Genomic DNA, 10,972 nt, shown 5'->3' with positions numbered 1-10,972 from the left:
AGATTAAGAATTTCTCATATCAGTGAGGTCATATGATACATGTCTTTCTCTGATTGATTTATTTCGCTCAGCATAATACCCTCCAGTTCCATCCATGTCGTTACAAATGGCAAGATTCCATTCCTTTTGATACTGACCCAATTTCTTTGCTGATTATCGGTTCATTCAAATTTTCTATTTCTTCCTGCTTTAGTTTTGGTAGGTTATATGTCCCTAGGAACTTATCCATTTCGTCAAAGTTGTCAAATTTGTTGGCATATGGGTTTTCCTAATACTGTGTTACAATTGTTTTTATTTCTGGTATTGTTGTTATTTCTCCTCTTTCATTAATAATTTTGTTTATTTTGGTCCTGTCTCTTTTTTTAATGAATCTTACTAGAGGTTTACCAGTTTTGTTGATCTTTCAAAGAATCAGCTCCTGGTTTCCTTGATCTATTCTATTGTTGTTTAGTTTCTATATCATTTATTTCTGCTCTAATCTTTATCATTTCCTTCCTTTTTCTGGGTTTTGGTTTTGTGTGCTATTTTTCTAGGTCCTTTAGGTGTAAGGTTAGGTTGTTTATTTAAGACTTTTCTTGCTTCGGGCGCCTGGGTGGCTCAGTTGGTTAAGCGACTGCCTTCGGCTCAGGTCATGATCCTGGAGTCCCAGGATCGAGTCCCGCATCGGGCTCCCTGCTCAGCAGGGAGTCTGCTTCTCCCTCTGACCTCACCCCTCTCATGTGCTCTCTCTCTCTCAAATAAATAAAATCTTTAAAAAAAAAAAAAGACTTTTCTTGCTTCTTGAGGGAGGCCTGTATTGCCATAAACTTCCCTCTTAGAACCACTTTTGCTGCATCCCAAAGATTTTGAACCATTGTGTTTTTTTTATTTTTGTGTCATCCTTGCACAGGGGTCATGCTAATGTTCTCTGTATCATTCCAATTTTAGTATATGTGCTGCTAAAGGAAGCACTGTTTTCATTTTCATTTATTTGCACATACTTTTTTATTTCTTGTTTGAAAGGCAGCTATGCTCACCACTATACCACCAACGCTCATCTCCTTATTTTGTCTGACTTTCTGTGTCTGTATATGTGTTCTAAGAAAGTCAGCTACTTCGCTTGCTCTTAATGATAATAGGCTTATGAAGAAGAGGTCCTGTAGTGCCCTGCAGTACAGTATCCCCTGCTCCCCAGGGCCTGGTGCTTCGGTGAATGTCTGCTATGTATGTTGCGTGTACTCTGCTGTTGAGCCTTGGCCTCTTTTTCCTTCAGTCCAGTTGTCTATAGAGGTTCTCTTTACCTACTGTGTGCGATGTTTGGTCCCCAGCAGGGGTGGGGCACATTTTAACAAGGTGTTTGATGGCTTGCTTGCAAAATGAGACCCACTACCACTGCTGCCAGAACTGAGGCCCCACAAAAGCTGTGGGTCAGGAGACATGGTGCTGCTGAGGTTTGTACTGGTCCTCTGGGAGAGGGGACCCACAGTGCAGGGACTCAGGTGAGTGACTGGGAAGGGTGGATCAGTGGAAGCACGGGGTGGTGGGGCTTGTGGTAAACAAGTTAGGTAAGAAGTGTTGGCTCTGTGCTGGTTCCTGCAGGTGGCCTTTGTTTACTCTGGGGAGTGGGGGAGGGAAATGGCATCTGCCAGCTCCTTTGTTCCTGGAGGGGTCTCCCTGTGATCTTGTGTCTCTGGGCCATGCTCTAAGATGAGCAAATCACTCTTTGTTCTGTCCATCCTCATCGTTTTTCAAACTGCTGGCTCTACAAGGTATCTGCACAGACTGTTTGTTGTGCTATCTCTTTAAGGATCTCCACTTCCTAAAGCCATTGGGGTCTCCCAGAGGGTCTCCCCTCTGATATTTAAAATTCCAGGCTTTAAGTTCTACTGGTTTTAGGAACTCGTGAAATTTTGCCCCTGTCACTTTTAAAGGCAAATATTATAGAGATTTGTCCTCCCTGTTCCTGGGTTTCCTGATGTGAAAGTCTGTTTTCTGCCCATCTCTGCACCACCAACTTCCTCCACACCTTAGATGGCCCCAGTTTTGCTCCCAGATCATACCTTCACCCTTCCTATGGTCTTTGATGTGGCCTCTTCCCTGCTTTTAGTTGTGGAGTTTGTTCTTCCAGTCTTTGAGTCATTTCCCAGGTTATTTATACTGATATGGTGTTATCTAGTTTATCCATGGGACAAGGTGAACTTAGGATCCTCCTACTCTGCCATCTCTTTCCTACTATTCTTATATCTGTGTTACCTCATTGTTCCCTTTTAGCCATTTTCAATCTTAGAATAATTATTAAATCAAATAACTATTAAAATGTGTTTAAATAAGTGGTGTTGCTTCTTATTTCCTGACTGGACATGATACACATATTTTTTTTTTTATTCTAATCACTTTTGCAGTTTTCTCTTTAGCTTCTGCAGTTTCACTATGATGTGCCTAGTTGTGGCTTCCTTGTATTTATTTAGCTTCAAGTTTGTATCTTTTCCTGAATCTGTGACTTTTTAACTTTCATTACTTACAGAAAATTCTAGGCCTTTTTATCCTCCAATGTTGCTTTTGTCCAATTCTTTCTTCCTTTTTATAACTCCTGTTTCACATCTGTTTGCTGTTTTCACTGTGTCCCACGGGGCTCAATTGTTCTTTGTTGCTTTTTTCAGTTTTTTCTCTTCTTCATTTAACTATATATATTCAACTCTGACTTAACTTCCAGTTCAGTCATTTATATTTCCTGTGTCTATTCTACCATTTTACCCATTTAAAAAGTTATTAGTTTTATTAACCTTTGGTTTTAGTTCTAGAATTCCATTTGGAATTTAAAAATAATCTCTGTAGTTCTATTGGATTCACTTTGTAGATTTAAAACTTAGGTACATAAATGTTTCCTAATGAATACTTTTCTTTTATCATAATGAATTATCCTTCCAAGTTCCTTGCAAGGCTAATCTCTTTGCAAATGTACTATTTTCTGATATTAAATTAGCTAACACTTGATTTATTTTTGTGCTCAATGTCAATATATCTTTATCTGTTATCATTGTTTTTTGAATATTTTAAATTATTTTTCGAGGTAATTATAAACTTACATATAGTTATAAGAAATAACACAGTAAGATCCCTGGACCCTTCACCCAATTTCCCTCCATGGTAACAATTTTCACAACTGTAGAAGAATATCACAACCTGGAAATTGACACTGATGCAGTCTATTAATTTATTCAAAATTCAGCAGTTTTACATATATTCATTTGTGTGTATTTAGTTCAATACAGTATATCACAGGTGTGGATTGACATATCTACCACCACAGTCAAGATACAGAAAAGTTTCATCACCACAAGGATCCCTCAAGCTGTCCTATTATGGTCACATCTACTACCATTACCCTTAGACCCTGACAACCACTAATCAGCTCTCCATTTCTAGAATTCTGTCATTTTAAGAATGTTTTTTTCTTTTTCTTTTTTTTAAGGATTTATTTGTTTATTTTAGAGAGACAGAGAGCACGAGCAGGAAGGGCAGAGGGAGGGAGAGAGAATCCCAAGCAGACTCTGTGCTGAGCATGGAGCCTGATGCAAGGCTCAATCCCGTGACCATGAGATCACGACCTGGGCTGATACCAAGAGTTGGATGCTTAACTGACTGTGCCACCCAAGTGCCCCTCAAGAATGTTTTCTAAATGGAACCCTATATATGTAACTTTTTAGGATTGACTTTTTTCACTCAGCATAATTCTCTGGAGATTCATCCAGATTATTGCAGATTATTACTATTTATTACTGAATAGTATCAGTTTGTTTAACCATTCACCCACAAAGGGACATCTGGGTTGTTTCCAGTTTGAGGCTATTACAAATAAAATAACGAACATTGATGTACAAGTTTTTGTGTAAACTTAGATTTCCATTTCTATGAGATAAATACTTAGGAGTACAATTACTGGATCATATGGCAGTTGCATGTTTAGTTTGATAAGAAACTGCCAAATTGTCTTCCATAGTGGCTGAACCACTTAACATTCCCACTAGCAATGTCTCAGTGATGAAGTTTCTCTGCCTTATCACCAGTATCTCATGATGTCACTATTTTTTTGTTTTAGCGATACTGATAGATGTGTAGTAATGGCGCATCATGATTTTAATTTGCATTTCCCTAATGGCCAGTGATGTTCAACATCTTTTCAAGTGCTTATTTGCCATCTGGACATCCTTTTTGGTGAAACGTCTCTTCATGTCTTTTGCCAATTTTCTAATTGTATTTTTTGTGTATTTGCTGTTTTAAAGGTTCTCTATATAGTCTTGATATTAGTCCTTTGTTGAATATGAGGTTGCAAATAATTTATCCCTGTCTGTAGCTTATATTTCATCTTCTCAACAGGGTCTTTTGCAGAGTGATAGTTTTAAAATTTTATTAGGTCCTCCTAATTAATTTTTCCTTTGCTTTTGGTGCCTAGTCTAAGACCTATTTGCCCAGCCCTATATCCCAAAAACATTCTCCTGTTTTTTAAAGGTTTTGTAGTTCTACATTTTACATTGAGTTAATTTGTGTATAAGGTATGAGTTTTAGTTTGAGGGGTTTTGTTGTTGTTGTTGCATCTGTATGTCCAATTGCTCCAGCATCATTTGTTGAGAAGACATCTTTCCATTGAAATTTTTTTGCACCTTTGTCAGCAATCAGTTGGGCATATTTGTATGAATCTATTTCCAGATTCTTTATTCTGTTCCACAGATCGCTCCACCAACATCACATTGTCTAGATTACTGTACCTATATATTAATCCTTAATATTGTTACTTAAATAGTTCCAGATTTGTCCATTGGGACTTCTTTCAGTTGGCTCTTGTGTTCCTTTGATATATTCCCATAGGTTTGTTTTTGAGCACTTTTTAACTTTTTGGCACCCTGCCCCACCCCCTCAATCAGCCATTTCTCTAAGGACTCTTGGTTTCTTTTATTAAAGAGTGACATTAGAAGTAAAGATAGTGATGTTGGATGTACTCATATTACTGGATTGCCATTGCTTCTAGGCCTTCTCAGCAGTCAGGGCTTAGAAATATATGTGTATATGCTAACCCAAGTATACACATATATCTATAGTTATTTCTATACTCATCCATCTGTATATTTAGCTAAACATGAGTTTGTGCTGATGTTTCCAATTCTGATACATAATCACATGGTTTATTCTAGCCTTCACTTCATGCTTTGAATCTGTGGATCAAAATGGAAAGAATTGACTTCTTAACAATATTGAGGCTTCCAATCCATAAACATGAAATATCTTTCCATTTATTTATCTCTTTGATTTCTTTCATCAGTATTTTGTACTTTTCCACATATAAGTCATATACATATTTTTGGGGCGCCTGGGTGGCTCAGTTGTTAAGCGTCTGCCTTCGGCTCAGGTCATGATCCCAGGGTCCTGGGATCAAGCCCCACATTGGGCTCCCTGCTCAGCGGGAAGCCTGCTTCTCCCTCTCCCACTCCCCCTGCTTGTGTTCCCTCTCTTGCTGTGTCTCTCTCTGTCAAATAAATAAATAAAATCTTTAAAATAAATAAATAAATCATATACATATTTTTAAAAATATATACATTTTTAATTTTTGAGTGCTATTGCAAATGATTATTTTTTCAAATTTCATGGTGTAATTGTTCATTGCTAGTAGATAAGAAAGCAGTTGACTTTTGTATATTGACTTGTAAGCAGTGATTGTTGCTATACATGAATAGTTCCAGGAGTCTTTTGTAGATTCTTTCGGTTTTCTACATAGACATTCATGTTATCTGCAAATAAGGACAGTTTTCTTCCTTTCCAGTCTGCATAATTTTAATTTTTCTTCTTATCTTATTTTCCTAGGACTTCCGTTATGATTTGAATATGAGTGGTGAGAGAAGACATTCTTGTCTTGTTCCCAGTCTTTGGGGAAAAGACTTCCGTCTCCTTCTGTTAAATATAATGTTAGCTATTGGAGTTTTCTTTTAAGACTGATTTGAGGGGGGGGGCACAGTGGGGAGGAACAGAAGGAGCGGAAGAGAGAGTCTTAAACAGACTCTACACAGAGCATGGAGCCTGACTTGGGGTTCAATCTCATGACGCTGAGATCATGACCTGAGCTGAAACCAAGAATTAGACGCTTAACTGGCTGAGCCACCCAGCTTCCCCTAAAATTTTTATTTTTAAATAAAAGTATATTTTTAAAAACTCCAGTAGTGGGGCACCTGAGTGGCGCAGTTGGTTAAGCATTTGACTCTTGGTTTTGGCTCAGGTTGTGATCTCAGAGTTGTGAGATCGAGCCCCACATTGAGCCCTGCAAGGAGCCCTGCACTCAGCATGGAGTCTACTTAAGACTTTCTCCCTTTCCCCCTGCCCCTCTCCACCTCTCTCTCTCTCTCTCAAAAGAAAAAAATATATATATATAATATATAATAGAAGGGTGTATATATGTGTGTATAAGGGTGTATACACACACACACACACACACATATATACATACACACACCAAGACATATATATATATATATATATATATATATATCTTTTATTAACATGAGGAAATTCCCTCTATTCCTGGTTTTGGGAGTGTTGTGTTTTGTTCAAATGCTTTTTCTGCATCTACTAAAATAATCATGTGCTTTTTTTCTCAATCTTAATGCATTTCATTGACTGACTTACAAATGTCAAACCTGCTTTGCATTCCTGGAATGAATCCCCCTTAGTTATGGCATATTATGCTTTTAATATATTGTTAGATTTAATTACTAATCTGTTGTTAGTGATTTTTGTGTCTATCTCATAAGATACTGGTCTGCAGTATTTTTCTTTAAATGTCTTTATTTTTGGTATTAAGGTGAAACTCAATTTATAAGATATGTTGAAAAGTATTCCCTCTTCTTCTATTTTCTGGAATTGACTGTGAAAAATCAGTATTATTTCTTTCTTAAAGGTTTGGTAGAATTTACCAGTAAAACCATCTGAATGGTGATTTCTCTTTTTTAAGGGTTTTTAACAAGTAATTCAGTTTTTAAATAGATATAGGACTACTAGATTTATCCATTTCTCCTCAAGTGAATTTTAATAGTTTGTGTCTTTTAAAAGTGTTGCTGTGATGGTAGGGCATTCTATAATCTCATGATAAAGTCTCATTCTTTTAGTGGGCCTGTGTCTCGGAGTTATGACAAGTGTTTCTGTCTTACCTCCAGGGATATAGCTTTTTTCTGCCTTTGTTCCTGCTGTCTTCCTTGGCTCAGGGGCCCCAATCTATTTCCTTAAAACCCTGTCTTCTATTGACTATGTTTTTCTTCCCATTAGGTGAAACACAAAGACAGAAAGGCTGAAGAGGGCTAGAATGGAGTAGAATTCCCTTCCCCCAGGTGGGATAAACTTTCAGTTTACTCTGGTGAGTCTTTCTGATAGAAAATAGGCTTATGTTATGGAGAAGAGCCTGGGATGTTTCACAGTTGTTACTCTTCCCTTCTGGCTGCTAGAGATAAGTCTCTACATTTGAGAACATGATAGGGAACCTGGTAGGGTTCCTGAAAGAAAAGTTCATGAAAATGTGTGGAACCTTCTATGATTGCAGCCCCAAGGAGTTCCTTACTCTCATATTAGCCCACATTCAGCCTCCAGCAATTCATTAAATTTACTGGTAAATAAGTGGTTTTACTAATTATGGCATCCAGCGGCTTCTGTTCCAAGTAAGCTTATCTCAGATGTTATATATCTCAGAATATGCCTTTCTCCCAGATTTCAGTATGGTGTCTTGCCCTATGACACCAGTTATCTGATAAGTCAAGGAAAATTATTGATTTTCAGTTGTCCATTTTTTTCTTATTGTGAGAATGGGAGTGATGACTTCCAAGCTCTTTGCTTGTTAGGGTTAAAGTCATCTTATTATCCTTTTTATGACTTTAGACTCTATAATTACATGTACAGTTTCATTCGTGATATCAATGATTTGTGTATTTTTATCATCTTTTAAGAGTTAACATTTAATTGCATATATAAAACATAAATGACTTCTGAAAATTTACAATATTATATAATAATAATGTCCCAATTCACTACTTGCATCCATTCTAGTCAACTGCCTTTATTTGTAACTTTCATTAGATTTGTGCATACCCTTCTATATATGTATTTGTAGTTATATCTTAATAGAAAAAAATTAATATCATTTACCACATAAAAGAAGGTGCTAAGTTACTTTATTATAAAAATTTTGCAATTTTTAAAAAAATTTATTTTTTCCCAATCTATGGTAATATATTTAGACCTAACTCATTCTTTTTGATGGATGCATACTATTACATTTTGGCACTAGACCATAGATTTATTCATTTCTTCTTTATGGATTTCTTCTTTCTTTCCAGATTTTTAAATGACTAAAGATAATGTAATGAATAGTGGAAAAGCTCCCTGGAAGCATGAGCAGTACCTTGCTTTGAGCACAATTAAGGGATCTCTATAAGTGATGAAACAATTACTTGCCTAGTAACATTTACCTGAAGTTTGATAATTATGGAAAATACTCTTACCATTTTAATCCAATACACCATTACTGAAATAATTACAATTACAGGGTCTTTATAATTTTTTTTTAAGATTTTATTTATTTATTCATGAGAGACAGAGAGAGAGAGAGAGAGGCAGAGGGAGAAGCAGGCTCCCAAGGAGCAGGGAGCCCAATGCGGGACTCGATCCCAGGACGCTGGGATCATGACCTGAGCCGAAGGCAGACGCTTAACCATCTGAGCCACCCAGGCGCCCCAATTACAGGGTCTTTATGGAAGTCTCATCTAATGTGGTTTTATGGGGATTTAAGGGGTAAGGAAACATCTTTCAATAAAAGTTTGCCTGTTGCACTGTAGGCAGGAATATGTGTTCCACTGAGGAAATGGTCTGTAAAAGGGTGAAGATTCACATTGGAATTTTTAGAATTCTATCCAAATAAAAATAAAATTAGTGTATGAGGCTTTTTTATCAAGTTACAAATGTTTTGTACAACTTTTGTTGTTTCTTGCAAAGTGCCCTAAAGGTTTCTTTATGGATGTAAAGGTTTGTAAATTATTTATTTGTTCAAGGAGGAATTCAGAGATGGCCCTCCACATGAGAATAGGTTTTTGTATTTTTGGACATATGATAGAATTGGACCAAGTAAAACAAGCCTAAAATTTACATTTTTCTTTAGAAATCTGTGGAAATTTCATGATTTTCAGGCACTCGTTGCCATTTTTATTGTATACTTATAACGCTCCCAAAGGGCAAGACCTCTGATTGAAGATAACTATAAAACTTTACTGAAGAACATGAGAAAACCTGTATAGTTATAAATTGCAGTATTTTTAAGAGTTTAGACTTTTTTACAATGTAGGTATTTGTTTATTCTTATTTTTATGAAATACTTGCCTCAAGGAAGACTTTCCAAAGCTTATAGCTCACACTAAGATATTCTACTGTTTAGCAAAAGATGATAAATATTGGTATCATTATCTACTTATCTATCTCTAACATCTATCTAAATATCCATGTATTGAGTAAAGAAAATGGTGTTCCTACTGGCATAGAATATAAAATGGAAGATATTTGGAAGACTATAGGCAAATCTGCTTAAAAGGAAGCAGTGATGGAGAGGACAGGATAATTCAGTCTTTTTATCTTATAGATGTTTCTAATATTTTCTGCACATGTAATACTTTTGTAATCAGAAAAATAACTGAATTTAAAAATTGAAAATATGTTCCTTTAAACTAATTTACAAAGATTATTTAGATCCATAATAAAAAAATTAATAAAAAAATAATAATAATAAAATAAATTCCAGTTAGTTAACATGCTGTGTAATATTAGTTTCAGGTGTAGAATTTAGTGCATACAACACCCAGTGCTCATCACAAGTGTCCTCCTTAATCTCCATCACCTATTTCACCCATCCCCCTTCTCTGATCAATTTTTCCCAAAAAGGGGGAACAAATATTTAGTCAAACATCCTAGGAAATAAAAGTTTTCAAGGTTTGCAAATTAAAATAAATAAATAAATAAATAAATGAAATACAGTTTAGCTCACTAGAAGAACCATTTTTTAAAATATTTTATTTATTTATTTGACAGAGAGAGAGACAACGAGAGGGAACACAAGCAGGGGGAGTGGGAGAGGGAGAAGCAGGCTTCCCGCTGAGCAGGGAGCCTGATGTGGGGCTCGATCCCAGGACCCTGGGATCATGACCTGAGCTGAAGGCAGACACTTAACAACTGAGCCACCCAGGCGCCCCTAGAAGAACCATTTTAAACAGTATGTGGACATATATTTGAATAAAATAAAAATTTGCAAGTATATAAACCTGAACTTTGACACTGACCATCTCTCTGTGATGGAATTTCTGATGATACAGTATATATTTCCTTGATAGTCTTCAATATCTTATTAGATTTTTTAGTGAACAATCTTGCAATCAGAAAAAAAAAGGCTGAAGATAACATGTCTTTTGTTAACACACACATGCATACACAGCCATGTCTTTACATGAGGGTGAAATTTTTCATGGGCTAGAGAGTACTTCCTATTGTGACTACTTTCCTGCTGACTGGGTTGTTTCTAATACCTGGATGTTCAAGTCACAAAGCTACCTTCAGTTAGGAGGTAATCTTATCCATATATCAATGTTTTTCTCAGGAGAAAGAGAAAGAAAAATAGAAAGGGGGGGTAGAGAGAAATTTTTTTGTCAGTTTTCAAAGTGTACAATAAACTGTACTAATTCAAAGTGTAGAGTTCATTGAGTATTGAAAAACATATACTTCCATGTAACCACCACCAGATTTAAGGTAGAGAACATCTCCATCAACCCCAGAAGTTCCCTTTTGCCTCTATGCAGTCAATACTGCCTCCACCCACCCTAGGCAACCAGTAATATGATTTCAGTTGTTATAGAGTAGTTTATATTTTTTAAAACTCTAAATAAATTCTAAACGTGTGGAATTAGTGAGTCATGTGGTAAAT

General features: G+C 36.2%; 1 pseudogene; it reads right to left on the bottom strand.

Annotated features, from left to right (window-relative positions):
* Positions 1–838: 838 nt before the first annotated feature.
* On the bottom strand, positions 839–951 carry LOC123323467 (annotated as a pseudogene).
* Positions 952–10,972: the final 10,021 nt, after the last annotated feature.

The sequence above is a fragment of the Neomonachus schauinslandi genome, chromosome X (assembly GCF_002201575.2).
Source record: "Neomonachus schauinslandi chromosome X, ASM220157v2, whole genome shotgun sequence".
Classification (NCBI taxonomy): domain Eukaryota; kingdom Metazoa; phylum Chordata; class Mammalia; order Carnivora; family Phocidae; genus Neomonachus; species Neomonachus schauinslandi.
Note: the sequence above shows the minus strand (reverse complement) of the source record. Positions and strands in the feature narration are given on the sequence as shown.